The sequence below is a fragment of the Bufo bufo genome, chromosome 11 (assembly GCF_905171765.1).
Source record: "Bufo bufo chromosome 11, aBufBuf1.1, whole genome shotgun sequence".
NCBI lineage: Eukaryota > Metazoa > Chordata > Amphibia > Anura > Bufonidae > Bufo > Bufo bufo.
In genome coordinates this window covers 10,888,539-10,905,715 of record NC_053399.1, presented here as the reverse complement: position 1 = coordinate 10,905,715, position 17,177 = coordinate 10,888,539, and the positions used below count along the sequence as shown (strand labels likewise).

Below are 17,177 nucleotides of genomic sequence, written 5' to 3'. Positions count from 1 at the left end.
TAACCTTCTATTGTGAGATCTCCACATCCTCTGTCCTCGTAAAACCTCCTTCTTGACTGAACTTTCCTATGTTCTCTCCTCATAATTTAAACCTTCTCATTGTCTACCTTTTCTAGGGTAAAACCTCCTAAACCACTACCCTTGTAATGGAAAGCCTCCCATCCCCTTTCTCTGTCCTCACTGGGTAAAACCTTTATCTTCTGCTCAAATATAGTAAAGTCACCTCATCAGCTTCATGTTGATACCAAAGATCTGCTCATCCTCCACCCTTACCTCAGAATTGTCCCATTTTCTGGTCCAGTATTGTAAAACCACCTTATCTCTCATCTACATGGTGTATGTCCTTCTCATTCCAAGTACTCATGCTGTAAGGACATCTTTGTGTACTTCGTACACTGTAAAACTTCCTCCCTTCAACTCCATACCCCTTCATCTTCTGTCCACATACAAATATTCCGCCCTCTAGAAAGACCTGCCCCAACGTCTGTTCCTATTCCTGTTCCTATTTTGTAAGGCTGCATTATCCATCATTTACAAGCTGTAAAGCTTCATTAATGTAAAACATCCTCATTTTCCACCTTCTCATCCTTCATGCTTTTCCTTGGACCACCGCCCATGCATCATCATAATTTATAAAACACCCCATTCTTCTACCCTTATATTGTAAAAGTGCCCACATTCTCCACCATCTACAAAAAAAATATAAAACCATCTAGCCCCAAAAGTGAAAACTTACCACAAAGAGAAGTTCCTTGACTGTTCCTTATAACTTTCCCTCCTGATGGACATCAAGGACTGGTATGGGGGAATAGATGACACCTCATGCACTGTCTTGATGTAGCCACGTTTAACTGTTCTTTGCCAGGCTAGTTAGTCATAGTTCTTGTGGCTAATTTTGTGAGTTTTCAGCCCTCGTAATCCTCAACTCTTTGGTTTCCCACCCAAGTGAAACATCTGTTGGTTACACCCAATCTCCAGTGAGTACATGGCTCCAGTCCCCGGCATTGGTGCCAGAATGAGAGGCTAGGGAGGTGACCCATCCCAGATTACATAATGTTCTTCATGTTCATTGCCCTCAGCCAAGAAGAAAATGCAAACCTTCCCAGTAACAGTGAAAGCTCAACTATTCCAGCCAGATCCAAACATTTTTCTATAGCCATTAAGGCTCTTAATTTGGGGAAAGATGAGGTTGGGAGACAGTCAGGACATCCTCATACACATAAGACTGTTGGACGGTTTTTGGTGGTGTTGACCCAACAGTAGTCTAATGTGTATGGGGACCTTAAGAAGTGACAACTACCTTTCTAAGATAGAAATGCGGTGAGAAAAGTTAGCACTTTACTTACCCCACTCCCATTACTCATCAGGAGCCAACAATGAGAAGCTCCTCCCAGTATAATAAGAACCTGAAATCTTCCAATGAGTGGAGAATGTTCAAGACAAATATATTGTCCAACATCTATGGGTTAAAGGTCTTAATCATTAAATTTGGAAATATTTACTGCATCATTTAATATGAATTGTGATGGCAATTGCTCTTTTAACGAGTTGCCTCAGATAAACATTGGTGGTCATCGATAGGACCGAATTAAATGCCTGATCTCCAACTGTGACTATCACTGATCCCAGAACGTTTCTTGTTGACTTTGTTTTGTTTTTAGGTGGTCGTATGGTCTAGTGTTGGCTATTATGAACTAATCCTGCCCCTCCTAAGAAAACTAAGCAAAGCCAACAGCGGATGAAGCGACATGGCACTTTCCTAGCTCCACTATCACTTCGCTCTAGCAACAAAAGTTGGACCTCTTACAATTGGGCATCGCTTGCAAATCCTAACGCTATGCCACCAACGTCTATCCTGAGACGACCCCTCTGTTGAGTCACAACTTTTAAAGGCACAATGTCACACCCCCGGAGCTCTGGGTTATGATAAACTTTACTTGAGGGCCAGATTGCTCTTCTGTTCTCATTTTCCCACAACGCCTTGCTGCTATCAACACCTTCTGATACCACACTTGATACACAGACAGCTTTAAATAATGCATTATAAATCTCACTCTGCAGACAAATCTTAGCGAGCTGCAAGTGGAGCGAGACTTCTACCTTCATCTGACTGTCAGACTGACATTTTTGTACCAAACTGTGAATAATCAGAAGTTATTAGTGGGATATATGGATAAATCTCAGAGGTTTTTCTTTCCATTCCACTGCTGCCTTCAGTCTGAAGACATGTCAGATTTAGCGAGTAAGCACGAAAGTTCCTCTTGTTTGTGATGCGTCAAGCAAAATTTTCCCAGGAAAAAAAAAAAAAGTGCTAACAAAGACTGGATTGATCACTGGGGCATTAAATCCACTGCACCTCCTGCCCAAACCGAACTCTACATCTAATAACATGACCGTAATACAATCCTATTATATCATGCAATTCCTTTATATACTATATATAGGACACTACATCTACCAACATGACCCGATCACTAGCTATGACCTTAATACAATTCTATTATGCTCTATACATAGAACACTATAACCCCCAACATGACTGACCACTGGACGTAACCATAATATAATTCTGTTATCCCCTATACATAGAAAACTACAACCCCCAACATGGCTGTCCATTGGACATGACCATAATACAATTCAAACACAGTATATACGTAGAACACTATAACCCCCAGCATGGCTGACCACTGGACATGACCGTAATACAATCCTAACACATAGAAAACTACCACCCTCAACATGGTTGACCACTGGACATGACCTAGAACAATTCTAACACCCTCGATACAGGGAAGACTACAACCCTGAACATGGCCTAATGGCTAGACATGACCATAGTACCATTCTAACATACTCTACAGATAGAACACTACAACCCCCCACATGGAGTACCTCTGAACATGACCATAACACTATCCTAACACACTCTACACATAGAACACTACAACCCCCAACCCCCGCATTCTACAGAAGCAATCTGAATTATGCACAGCATGCAGGAGAGCTCTCGGGCAGGTAGTAGATGTTATCAAAAGCAACAAGTCCCAACAGACCGTGCACTGGAGCAACAAATTGCTGCGGCCATCATAAGATTAGGGCGACATACTTTACAAGTTACTAATGACTTCTGACGCCCTGATCGCTGCAGTCACTTATTACTGCCCCATGTCACATTGCCCATCAATTATCCATTAATCCGCTGGTGAGCTGATGTCACACGCAACAGGTCTCCATGCTTTAATGAGTCAGGAGCCTCTCTACCTGAGGATGTGATGAAGAACATGACTCGATAATTATGTTAACGTCTCATATTAAGTAACATGATATGACTCAGTCCCTCACATTCCTAAAGAGTCACCCATGGCCTCGCATCATCCCAGTCTAGTCAGGTTGTAGTGACTTATTAAGAAAGGTCAGGAGTAGTGCCTAGCATGAAAAGGGGCACAGTTAGGACTAATGCGCAGCACGTGACTTATCCTTTGGTCTAAAGCAGCGATTTGGAACCTGTGGTTCTACAGCTGTTGCAAAACTACAACTCCCAGCATGTTTGGGGTAGCCGATTTGCAACAGCTGAGAATTCATCATGAATGGGAATGACTGATGCAACCCCTTTAAAAAAAAAAATACTCCAACTGAATATATCATAAAAAAAAAAAATATCTGATTACTACGGCCTTTTTTGTTATTAGACATATTGGCTGATATTACTCATGGGCGTTTGGCATGCAGGCGTGGGTCAGTGTGGGTTGGGCTTACGTATAAAAATGCTACAATTTTCCATTGATTTAATTTAGAACCCCATTACAATGTGGTAACTATGGAGTTATTAATCAGATTTACAGGGTTGTATTGTAGATTCACGACAGCTGGAGATCACTGGCTTTGGGAATCCATAACCAATGACAATGAATAATGCACCCCTTAGAATTTATTAACATTTTAATGTATCCTTTTTAAAAAAAAAATCTGATTAATAAGGCCTGTTTTTAGACATGCTGGTTGGCACTAGGGCTGTTGGCATGGGTGTTTGTAGGTTTAGCTCATGTATAAAATATAAACAATTTTCCAATGTGGATTTCATTTACAAGCCCCTTTATGGAGTTATTAAATCAGATTTAGGCCTCATGAACATGATCATAGCAGGTCCGTGCCCGTACTGCGGCCCGCAAACAGCGGGTCCGCAATATACGGGCACTGGCCGTCTGCAGACCGTATCAAGGATACAGATCCATTCACTTGAATGGGTCCGCAATCCAGAAGATACGATGCAGTGCAGAACGGAGGCACGGATCAGAAGCTCAGGGAAGCACTACGGACAGCTTCTGTGGGTTCTCTGTCTGTGCCTCCGCACCACAAAAAAAAGAAGGGGATGCACTGCTTTTTTGTGGTGCAGACCGTCGCTTCAAGTGACCCCCATTTAAAAAATCTGGTTAATAAAGCCCGTTTTATTAGCCATGTTGGTTGGCACTATGTATGTGTACGAACAGTAAGTTTGTCGGCTGGACTTGTATATAAAAACTTTCAAATTTTTCATTGCAATTTTCATTAGGTTCCCTTAAAATGTGAAAATTATGGAGTCATTAATTAGATTCACAGGGTTGCAAGTCCAGTAGGCTAGTGCTACTTACGTGGACTGTTGGAGTGGGTTGGGTGTGGCTGGGCTTATCTAACATTTTCCAATTTTCCATTGTGCATTTCATATTTACCCCCCCCCCCCCCCCCCCCCCCGTTCATTAAAAGTGAAAACTATGGTGATAGGAATCAGATTAGGGCCCAAATGTATGTGCCAAACGTTAGGCGACAACCCTTACGGCCATTATAATGGTGGCTTGGCAACTGAGATTATTTAGAAACAGCTGAATACAGTTTCAAGATGCAGAATACCTATAGGAGGTGCAGAAGGTGAGGAGTCCAAAAAGGCCCCTCAGCCCCATAACTACAAATTACAAATATATGGGGGCCCTGTTCTAGATTTTTGGATTGGGGCCCATCATCTGTATTAGGACATTTCAAGGTAATTGTCGCTGTATTCCCCTTGAAAGCCAATTCGTTTTTGTAATCCTGCAAGTACATCCATACAACTAACAGAATTACAGAATTCCTTGTCTTGCAGTTTTCATACATCAATTCTTCCATTGGGTCTGGCAGCTCGGTAACGAGCCTCATTCATAATAACATATGTCTTATGTTGGCTGCAAAACAGCAGCCATATTGTTACTCAGCAATGCATATCAACACGACGCGCTTCATAATTATAGATGGAGACTAACAAACGACTCAGCACTGGCAAACCTCTAGAATCCAGGTGACAGATTTGCTATGAAACATTCCTCCTTAAAGAAAAAATTCCCCCTTAAAAAAAAACAAAAAAAAAAAAAAAAACGGAGAAACTGGACTCTTGGCCCATAGAAACCAATCACGAGGTGGCTAACATTTTTCCAAAACAATTTCTGAAATGAAAGCTGAGCTCTGATTGGTGGCTATGGTTTACAGTGCCAGTGACAACCAATATGGCAGCTCTCGTAATGGTCAACATTTTCTCATTTGGGAGCTGTACCGGCGGCCCTATTGGTTGTCACCCAGCTTTCCCATAAACAGAATAGAACGTAGTTGTAATAAAGCCTGCGGTATATGTAAATGAATGTGCCTCTCGATCCCATTGGCTGAGGGACACTGTGTGCTTGCAGTCCCTGCCCTTTAACTGCAAGAAGAAACCAGGCCTGCCATCACATGGCACCTCCCCTGGCCAATCAGATCGATAGGCCCCCTAAATACACCACGAGTACTAGAACAGACACCTGATGTATCTATTCTAGTACATACCTGTATTCTCTGTACAATAAAAATTCTGGAGCACCTTTCCTACAGGTTCTGCATTGTACTGTGCCCCTGTTATTCCTCCTGGAAATGTATGACTAAATAAACAACTGTCAAGGAGGTGTTAGAAACATACCCCATTGAAAGAGGGAATGCTAAGACCCAGTTATATATTTATTCACAAATTTCCTGGAGGAATAGCAGAGGAACGGTACATCACATTATGCTTCATAATTCTTATTTCATTGGGAATACAAGTACATAAAATTGAATACGGATACGGGACCTCACGAATGAACGCCTGCAAACAAAACGGTGCATTTGCCCAAAGCAACCAATCAGATTGCAGTTCTGGGCTTCTAAAAAACGTTGAAGTGATCTGATTGGCTTATTCTGCTACAAAGTAACCACATAGAGAAAGGGGAGGAGCAAGCAGAAAGCAGGGGCTATACGTTTCTATGAAGCCTGGGTGACCCTGTGACTTGATGATGGCTCCGGAGCTGGAGTCGTGATGTCGCCTTTTACGTATACGTTTCCATTATCTTCAGAGAATGCACTTTTTACGAGATGCTGATTCTATTTTTTTTTTTTTTTTCACTGATTGAACAGATTTTCGTCATTTGTTTGTCATAAGATGCACTTGAATAGCTGTTACATCTGCTGGAAAATCGCCTGGCGATAGAAACTGAGTCGACTCGAGACCATTACACAAATTGCCATGAATTTCAGCTGTCAGCAGATTACATTTTACATACTGTGCATTTAAAGGGGAACCTCCAGGAGGCTATGGATCAGGATAAAACAACCCAGGGCTCCCAGAAATCCAACTTACTAATACAATTTCTCCTAATGTTGCAAGTTTTAAGCCTGATGGGTGCAAAAAAACATAACTTTATTTGTATGGGAGCTCTGCATGAAGGACTAGTTTGACTAGGCCAGGCAGACATCACTAATCAATCCTGCAAGGTTTAGGATAGTAAATCTAGCCTTAGACACACTCAGTTATGCAAAGTCTCAGATGACTCTAGTCTTGACGAATGTAACACAACCCAGTGCCGGGTCCTCATTGTTAGGCCTCATGCACACGACCGTTGTTTTGGTCCGCATCCGAGACGCAGTTTTTGTGCGCAAAACAGACAAGAATAGGCAGTTATATCAATGGCTGTCCGTGCCGTTACGCACACGGACGCCATCCGTGTTTTGCAGTTTCGCAATTTGCGGACCGCAAAAAAAACACAACGTTCGTGTGCATGAGGTCTTAAATGGGTTCTCTGGGATTCGGATATTGATGGTGGTCTATCCTCAGGATAGGTCATCGATATCAGAACGGCGGGCCGCGGCTTCCTAAACCGCTGATCCGACGATAGGTCATCAGTATGAAAATCCCAGAGAGCCCTTTCAACTCCTCATTTGCACCCAGGACCATAAGTGCTGATGGCACGTGTGTAAAAAGTGCTTATTGCGTCTATTCAACGTGAGCGACAACGCCAAATGTCCGTAAGAACAAGCAGATCTAGAGTTGTCCCCCACAGGCCATGTCCTTGTCTGAATATATCCAAACTGTCAATTAGCAAATGGCATTAATGAAAATAAATAATATGGGGGTCCTTAAAGACCTCCAAATTAGTGATTGAACTGGAGGGTCCCTTTAAGCTATGGATTACAGATGATGGACCTCCGCTACTCTTACTGCCCATACCCATCAGATAGAAGGCAGATTGCATTAGGTCTACCAGTCGATGGTGGATGACCAGCTGTGCCGCCTTTGGAATGAAGGGTCGGGCAATTTGGATTTCAACATAGTAACATAGTACATAAGGCTGAAAAAAGACATTTGTCCATCCAGCTCGGCCTGTCATCCTGCAAGTTGATCCAGAGGAAGGCAAAAAAAAAAAACTGAGGTAGAAGCCAATTTTTCCCACTTTAGGGGAATAAAAAAAACATGCCAGACCCTTTTATGTTCAAGGGACATACACTGCTGCTAGAGGAGTCTGTGGGAGTAGGGAGGCATAATGGCCACCTCCAGACCAAAAAACCCCAAAAAATTTCAGACAAAACTGTTTTTGTAGTCAGACAATAGGCCAATGTCCGCCAAGGGAAAACGAAAAATTTCCAACATTGCAGCGACCCCCGGGCCCTCCTATAGGGCAGGGATCAGCAACCTCCAGCTGTTCTGAAACTACAACTCCCGGAATCCTCCTTTAACTTCTATGGGATTAAAAAAAAAATAAATGCACGCTGGGAGTTGTAGTTCCACAGCAGCTAGAGTGTTGAAGGTGTGCTATAGAGGCTGGGGGGGGGGGCTCTGTTACAGAGCCCCTCTCCCACTATTTGGTTTGGCTTTCACGTCCTCTATTGTTAGGGGTCCCTTCATGTCTTATGGACACTTCACAAATTTGGGATTTTCTGTCCACTTTGGTGAACATGTAAGGTCTACACATTCGGGGTCTGGAGCACCCAGCCTGGCCTCACATATACAGACTGCACACAACAGCGATATTAGACACAGGAGGTTTTTGGGTTTATTAATTGTTGCTCCTTTGACAACTCAGGGAGACAGACATCAGGAATTATTTAGAAGGGAAGATGAAATTATGTACACAGTAACTATGGGACCTCCGCGCCTCGATGATAAAAATGACATGAGTGTCTTTTTGGACTGAACTAGGATAGTAGCCATTTATGTATTATAACAATGGGACTTTTTTTCACATGCATTTTATATCGACTCTATATTACTGCTCTTGACTATGGAATGGTTTGTAATATTTGCCGTGTAGGCCAGATGAAGTGCGATGTAGCACGAAACGGCCGTCACCTGGTTATCTATGTCCTATGTGCCAGCTTTTTAGTAAAAGATCATTACACTGGATGGTGAGTGTGACGGATTCTTCACAAGTTTGGATCATCTACCGTAAGAGCACCACCGTATACCGATATATATCTATGTCCGTCTGTCACATGGAGTAGTGGCATGAAGATCCCTTAAAGGGTTATCCCATGACTAATGTAAAAAATGAAAAATCAGACATCATATAGCACATGACAGCGTCTTTCTAACAAAGCTAGAACCAGCCCTGGACCTCACATGGATCCAGAGATCTCCCAATTTATTGCTCTGCTGGAATTATATCAAGCTGGCAGCTCAAGCGGAGTGTCTTTTCTTCTGTAGCTCAGGGGGCGTGTCCATGTTCTCCCTATCACAGCTCAGGGGGCGTGTCCACGCTCTCCCTATCACAGCTCAAGAGGCAGTTGAAGGATGAAACTGAGCATGTGCGACCATCTCAGTGAGCAGGACAAAGAAATAAGAAAAAAATATACAGATATACACTATACAGATAGAATGTCATTGACTAGCTCAGGGCCTATGCTAAATTTTTAATTACATGCGATTACAAAAGTATTCAGATCCAGGTGCTGGTTTGAAAACTAGAATATATTTTATGGGACAACCCCCTTAAGCAGTAGTAGTGCCAGTATTTCTATTTACATATTCCCAACATATGAACTCATTTTTTAGGGCATGAAGACTGGTAAATGATCATACAGCGTTCCAAACCAATCCTCCAAGCCAGAAAACTCCCCATTATGACCCCCAGGACCTACGGTTCCCTAGACCTAGTAGCACATACGCTTACTCCTACCCTAATGACCACTTTGTTAATAGGTAAAAAATTTCGCCAACACCCAGAATGAAAACCCCTGAACTCACAAAGGACAAAGAAAGTAAAAAAAAACACAAAAACAAGCTGGAAATAAAACCCTCGGAATGTGCAGATTTGGTAACCACAGATAGATGTCTGCATTTCCCATCTGGGGTCGACAGAAAACCAGCTGAGATCATCTGAATGTAAAAGACGACGACAACTCGGCATCTGTTACACATTAAGGATAATTCACATTTGGCTTCACGATCATTTTTCCAGCCCGTCCTGGATACAATGCACATCTACTGGACAAATAGATGAAAACGCCCTATTCTTACGCCGGCGGTGATACTATGTAACATAATGTAGAAGAAGTGTAACCCTGATCAATGGGGAGTGAACGGCAACGTATAAACATGGTGGAATGTGTCAAATACGTCCCACTCAGAATACGGACGTAAATTTAAAGGGAAGGTCCCTCTTGGATAACATTTGTTTTGTTCCAATGAATTTAGAATGAAAAATTAAAAAGATTTGCACATAGTTTAAATTAAAAATGAAATATTGTTTTGTGTTAAAGGCTTCTGTGCAGACTTGTATGCTTCTATAACAACAGACAAGAAGTAATATATTGCCATAGATCTGTCCCCTACCTTCTGCTGATAGGTGTGGGTCCCACCTCTGGGACTTGTTGCTATCTGAGGAATGGGCCCCCGAAATGAACGGAGAGCACGCTGCGCATGTGCAACTTTCTTCTTGACTGCTGTGGGACTTTCAAAAATAGCCAAGTGCGCCGGCTCAGCTATTTTCGGATGTTTCATGGCAGTGAATGGAGAGCTGTCTGTTTATAGCGGGGTCCCTTTCCTGACACACACCTATTGGACATGTATAGCATATACTATCCGTATTCCATAAACAACCAGATGCGAATACCCCTTTACCGAGTGTATGTTAGAGGGGTTGGCCATCTCACACATTGGTAGCACATCGCTAAGATACGGCACCAATGTCAGATAGCAGAGGGTCCCACCCCTGGGATCCGCTGCTATGTCAAGAAAGGGACCCCGCCGTGAACAGAGAGCGTGCTGGGCTATTTCTGGGAACTTCCATAGAGGTGAACTGGAGAGGTGGCCCTCCCATAGAAGGGAATGGAGGATGGTTGACTTGTACAGTGAACCCTCGTTCAGTTTCCGGGCTCCATTCTCCAGAGATAGTTGCGGGTCTCACCTCTGGGACCCCCGACCTGTCTGACAATGGTGGCATTTCCTAGCGATATACACCACCAATGTGTGAAATGGGCCAACCCCTTTAACGGACAGATGGAATCTGCCAGATAATCACTAACGAGAGCTCACAGGAGTGCTCGTTACTGATTATCTGGCGCTGTAAAAGTGGCGCCGATCATTAGGTTCGTAGTTTTCCAGCAGGAGACCATGCTGTCTAATCCCGATCTGCTGCCGGCAAACAACGAGTCAGTATGGGGACGAGCGATGGCATTAGCAATCACGGCTCCCCATACTGTGGAGGAGATGGCTGCTTGTAAATGCAGTGGTCTCCTCCACATATAAGCAGATGATGACAATCACCTGCTGTATCGTCCCGTCTAAAGGGACCTTTAGGATCAGACTACAGAGTTTGTTTGCAGTCTGTTACCATGGAAACACATGGGTCTACATGAGAGCAGTGGACACAAAACTTTTATTTTTTATTTTTTTATAATTAAGACTATTTGCAAAGTTGCTTAATTTTTCATTAACGATGCACTGGAATAATAAAATTATTGTAAAGTGGATCTTTGCTTTAGGCTACATGCACACGTTTTTGTCCGCGTTTTTTTTTATGCGGCTCGGATGCGGACACATTCACTTCAATGGGGCCGCAAAAGATGCGGAAAGCACACAGAGTTGCTCCATTCTATGGCCCCGCAATTTTTTTAAAAAAATAATAGAACATGTCTTATTCTTGTCTATTTTGCGGACAAGAATAGGCATTTCTATAATGGGCCGCCCGTTCCGCAAATTGAGGTACGCACACGGGCGGGATCCGAAATTTATGGCCCGGTCGTGTGCATAAAGCCTTATACAGAGTTTCCAAAATCAGCACATTGTACAGGATAATGGTCTCCAACGTTGGTGCTCTGGTGGTCATAAACCACAACCTCCATTGTGCCCGGACAGAACAGTCCAAGATCTAATGTCTATGACAACAGGCTAAAGGCTGAATTTTTACTCGGCTGATCCTTTGTCTCCCGCTCATAAAGTGGGCACCTGACGTGACGCTTATCTACCAATTCCATACATGTGTGTCTGAATTAAGGGGTCAGACAAACAAAGCCCATCCCTACTGCTAAAAGGACGACTCTTGGGGATGGCATTTTCCAGGCCGCCCCTAAGCAGCATCCAAGAAGCACCACGGCCCCAAAAAAATACCCTGGTTGAGAAACCCTGGTTTTGCACACAAGGCCTTTATGTTCCATATGTCCCCCAACGTCACCACTGGCAGGTGTAAGATGAGGTGATAAGATACGGTATCATCATTAAGCAGAAGACAGCGCTGACACCTAAACAATGGGCTCTGGAGATGACAGGACTTCCATGCTTGACAGCTCTTTTTGTCCCGGGCGGCCCGATGCCCTGCAGACATATCTGTAACCATAGGGCTGAGCACAATGGGGTCAGCATTCCAGACTTCCTGCCTCTATCCCAGAAGGGTCTTAGCTCTGCGGTTGGCGAGACAAGATTTTGCATTTGAAGACTGATCAGAAAATTCAAAAACATTTTACCTAAAATCACTGTTCCTGCTCAACTTGCAGGCCAAAAATTTCCAGCAAGATCTGCATCCGTGTGCATACCCTAGTCCCCTTCCCCTCCATCTCTGATGATCGGGGAAGCCATGGTTTATTGGGTTAAGTTGCAATACTAGAGAAGAGAGGCGCTGTTTTGGGAAAGACAAAAGCAGAGCCGCCCATAGGATAGACCATATATGTCTGGTTGGGGTCTGACTGCCAGGACTCCTACTGATGGGGTCTTTTGCTCAGGAGTCTGTGGAGAGGGATGGAAACGGCGTGACCCTGCTATCCTGTTTATACGCCTTCTATACATATTCAAAGGGGATAAGGCGTGCTTGGTTGTTGCACCACTTTAGGTGGACTCTCACTCCTATCCTCATTTTGGCCATCGATGACCGATTGCGGTCACAATAAATACCTAGGTACTATCCTGCCAGGACCTTACTCCTCAATGACATCATCACGGAAGCACCGTTTCTGGCACATGGGGGCACAGTCATCTTGAATCCTGTTAGTTGTTCTTGGGCTGGAGAACATGACAGAAGGATGGAGCAGACACTGACGGGACATGTCGGATTATAGAAAACCTAGGAGAGATGCTGATGCAATCACGCAGGCTTGTATGCGGAGGATAAGACCCCGAGACGGAAGCCTTTCCTGGGCTTGAATAAATATGTATCGACAAAGAGGGGGCCACGAGCTTTGGTGGTCATATTTGGTCTGACACGGTAGAGCTGGCATGCCAATGAATAGGCTGCCGCCAATAGCGAGTGACTTCAGATGGCTGGTATTTCCATCAGGACCTGGTCAAGCCCAAGACAACATTTAAAGGGGTTCTTCAGGATTAGAAAAACATGCTTGATCTTCCAGAAACAGCGTCACGTCTGGCCACAGGCACATTGCAATGAATGGGGATGAGCTGCAATACTACATAATTCCTACTGACAAGTGTGGCGCTGTGGAAGAAGATAGCGGCCATGTTTTTCCAATCCTGTACAACCTCTTGAAAAGGTTTTTCGCGACTTTAGAACCGATGACGTATCCTCCGACACCCAGGACCGCCGCCGATCAGCTGTTTTAGAAGGCACCGGTGCTCCCGAGAGTGCCGCGGCCTTCTCAGTGCTCGCCAAGCACAGCGCCGTGCTTGGTATCACAGCTCAGACACAGTCACCTGAGGCTGCTGAGCTGCTCCCAGGTCATGTGACCGATGAACGCGATGTCACATGGCCTAGGGAAAGCTTCGAGAAGGCCGATCAGCGGGGGTCCTGGGTGTCAGATCCCCACCGATCAGATAGGTCATCAGTTCTAAAGTCTCAGAAAACCCCTTTAAATACTACTTCTTACAACATTCCTGGGCTAAAAATATGCAAATATGTTATTAAAGGGAGTGTTTATTGCAGTTTTGGTGACATTCCATGCGATCTGGGTTTCAGATGTTGATAAGCATGCCTTTGGGGTCTACCTGACTCCACGTGTAGGGACCTTCCAAGAAAAAAAAAAATCCCGTAAAGAACTACAAGTCCCAGAATCCAGTACAAGCGCCGAGATCAGCGGGGGCCACAGCTGAAAGACATGGGTCGTTCTGAGCCAAAACCTCCAAACCGGATGTGATTTAGTAGCCATTAACTAGTGGAAGTCGACCAGAACCCGCGGTTCTCCATCTTTCCATAGCCCACATTGCTGCAATTAGGATTTCATTCCCTTTGAAACCCTTCCTGTTAACCCTATAATGGCACAGCATCCGTAATACCCTCCAAATGTGAACAAGCTATAAAGTCGAGCCAGCTTGTAAGAGCGTTTCAGAATCCCAGATGTGCAGAAGAAAACATTCAGCTTGGATTTAACGTATCGGGGCAGCAGCATCTTGGGAGGAAATGACTGACATTCTTCCTGTGTAAGAAGGTATTTTCAGCGCTTAGTAATCCCGCAAGCATCGCCCCGTGGCTACACAGTGCATGCGGTAAACATCATGCGGCGAACGCCATTTTTATAGGACAAACTGAAAGAGATACAAATAAATGAATATCTTCTACATTGTAACTGCGGTCATCCAGAAAATCTGATCAGAAGACTCCTGATTCGTTACCTCTGATTTGGGCTGCATTCACACATAGGTTTTTAGTGCAGTTTTTTCTCCCATTCTGACAGATTGCATCCTTTATATAATCATGTCTGCAGGTCGCGGTCATTTTGTAATGTATTTTACCTTGTCTTCTGTTCTGAGCTGTGGTCACATGACCGCGTCCACGCAGCTCTTAGGGCACTTTCACACTTGCGTTTTTCTTTTCCGGCATAGAGTTCCGTCCTAAAGGCTCTATACCGGAAAAGAACTGATCAGGCATATCCCCATGCATTCTGATGGAGAGCAATCCGTTCAGTTTGCATCAGGATGTCTTCAGTTCAGTCGTTTTGACTGATCAGGCAAAAGAGAAAACCGCAGCATGCTACGGTTTTATCTCCGGCAAAAAAAACTGAAGACTTGCCTGAATGCCGGATCCGGCATTTTTTTCCCATAGTAATATCCGGCATTCAGAATACCGGAATGCCGGATCCGTCCTTCCGGTCTGCGCATGCACAGAGTGAAAAAAAAAAAAGGTGAAAAAAATAAATGCCGGATCCCTTTTTGCCGGATGACACCGGAAAGACGGATCCGGCATTTCAATGCATTTTTTCGACTGATCAGGATCCTGATCAGTCTTACTAATGCCATTAGTTGGCATACGTTTTGCCTGATCCGGCAGGCAGTTCCGGCGATGGAACTGCTTGCCGGATCTCTCTGCCGCAAGTGTGAAAGTAGCCTTATTCCCTGCGATATTATGTCCATGGGCGGAGCAGTGAAAGGGGAGTGTCTAGCTTGTAGGGTGGGAGGAGCTATAAACCAGCAGGGCGTTTAGGGGCGGTGCTGGAGTTGTGGCAGAGAAGGGAGAAGTGCATCATGGGTTTGGTTGGATACAGCAACAGGAAGTGTCATTGGTGTAAGGGTACTTTCACACTTGCGTTGTTTGATTCCGGCAGGCAGTTCCGTTGCCTGAACTGCCTGCCTGATCAGGCAAACTGTATGCAAACGCATGTCATTTTTTCTGACTGATCAGGCATTTTTCAGACTGATCAGGATCCTGATCAGTCTGAAAAATGCCTGATCAGTCAGAAAAATGCATTGCAATACCGGATCCGTTTTTCCGGTGTCATCAGGCAAAACGGATCAGATATTTATTTATTTCTCATTTTTAAAAGGTCTGCGCATGCGCAGACCGGAAGGACGGATCCGGCACTAATACATTTCTATGGAACAAAATGCCAGATCCGGCATTCAGGCAAGTCTACAGTTTTTTTTTGCCAGTTATAAAACCGTAGCATGCTACGGTTTTCTCTTTTGCCTGATCAGTCAAAATGACTGAACTGAAGACATCCTGAATGGATTACTCTCCATTCAGAATGCATGGGGATAAAACTGATCAGTTCTTTTCCGGTATAGAGCCCCTGTGACGGAACTCAGTGCCGGAAAAGAAAAACGCTAGTGTGAAAGTACCCTAAATGGAAAAAAAGGCTAAGAATGTTTTTTTAACCACCAAAAATAAAATAAAAAAAATAGCAAGCAAAAATGGCACATGCATTTTTGGGTCCATTCACACGTCTGCAAGAATGGGTCCGCATCTGTTCCAGGTGTGGACCCATTCATTTCAATGGGGCCGCAAAAGATGCGGACAGCACACCGCGTGCTATCTGCATCCGTAGTTCCGTTGCGCGGCCCCTGCAAAATATATGGAGCATGTCCTATTCTTGTCCGCAGCCACAGACAAGAATAGGCATTTTCTATCATAGTGCCGGCCATGTGCGGTCCGCAAAATGCGGAACGCACATGGCCGGTGTCTGTGTTTTGCAGGTCTGCAATTTTTACAGGGGAGTGAAACATTTTTATAACTTGTCTTCACGTGTGAAAATAAAAAAACGGCATACATTTTTTCGGATGTGATTTTAACTGCTCCCAAGGGCACTGACTGAATACACCCTTAGGTTAGGCCATCAAAGTATGGCCGGTGGGAACCCCCAGTAATCAGAATGAAGGCGCAGCTGTGTCAGAGGACTGCATAGACTGTACACAACTGTAGCAGACCCCCAGCTGTGAGAAGTGTAAAATGTTCCCATTCTCCGACGGATGATGAGAAACTGATATTCAAAACGTTGAAGAACCTTTCATTACTTTTCATCAATACATATAGGAGTTGAATCTAGAAGATGATGATTTAAAGGGACGCGTGATCTCACTGAGGCGCGAGGCGATGTCACGGATTGTTCAGACTAGGGCTATATTGTATCTTTTGGTTGCCAATTTGTGCTAATTAAGTTAATTAGGACCAGCAAAATAGCTGGGAGCACTTCATGGCTTGGCATACAAAACAAAGAGGGGGAGGGTAACATGAGACTCTGCGTGGTTGGGAAACTACAAGTCTCAGGATACTTCCTCAACCTGGGCAACATATTTCCCAAGCCGTAAATAAACATAGCCTGAAAGGGACAATATGGAAACAAGAAAGGGACTGAAGGAAAATAAATCTTACGGAGGACAATTCCAGGGACCTAGAATGACCCCCATCAGCCACTTTGCATGCATATAAGAAGCAGCAAACCAGAAAATGTTTTCCTTAGAAAGGGACAGTTGTCCTCAGAGTGACCCGGTCAGGCCGACCTCCATGTGATCGTCTCTACAGCAGATCAATTACCTCCAGAAATGAAATCCGGATGCAAAACTAAGGCGACTTTCACGCCAGCGTTTTTGCTGGATCCGTCAGGGTTCAGCAAAAACGCTTCCGTTACCGATAATAATACAACCGTCTGCATCCGTCGTGAACGGATCCGGTTGTATTATCTGTAACATTGCCAAGACGGATCCGTCATGAACTCCATTGAAAGTCAATGGGAGA

The 17,177-nt window shown here is 44.3% G+C and overlaps 1 protein-coding gene across 3 annotated transcripts in view; it reads right to left on the bottom strand.

The window, feature by feature from the left end:
• FRMD6 (FERM domain containing 6) overlaps positions 1 to 17,177 on the bottom strand; it is a 125,491-nt gene that overhangs the window by 25,377 nt on the left and 82,937 nt on the right. The window contains exon 1 of one of the 3 annotated variants that reach the window (XM_040411960.1): positions 737 to 850. The exons of the other annotated variants lie outside the window; for them this stretch is intronic. The gene's annotated coding sequence lies outside the window, so the exon portion shown is untranslated. Of the gene's footprint in view, positions 1 to 736; positions 851 to 17,177 lie in introns of those variants that run through there. 3 annotated transcript variants of the gene reach the window in all.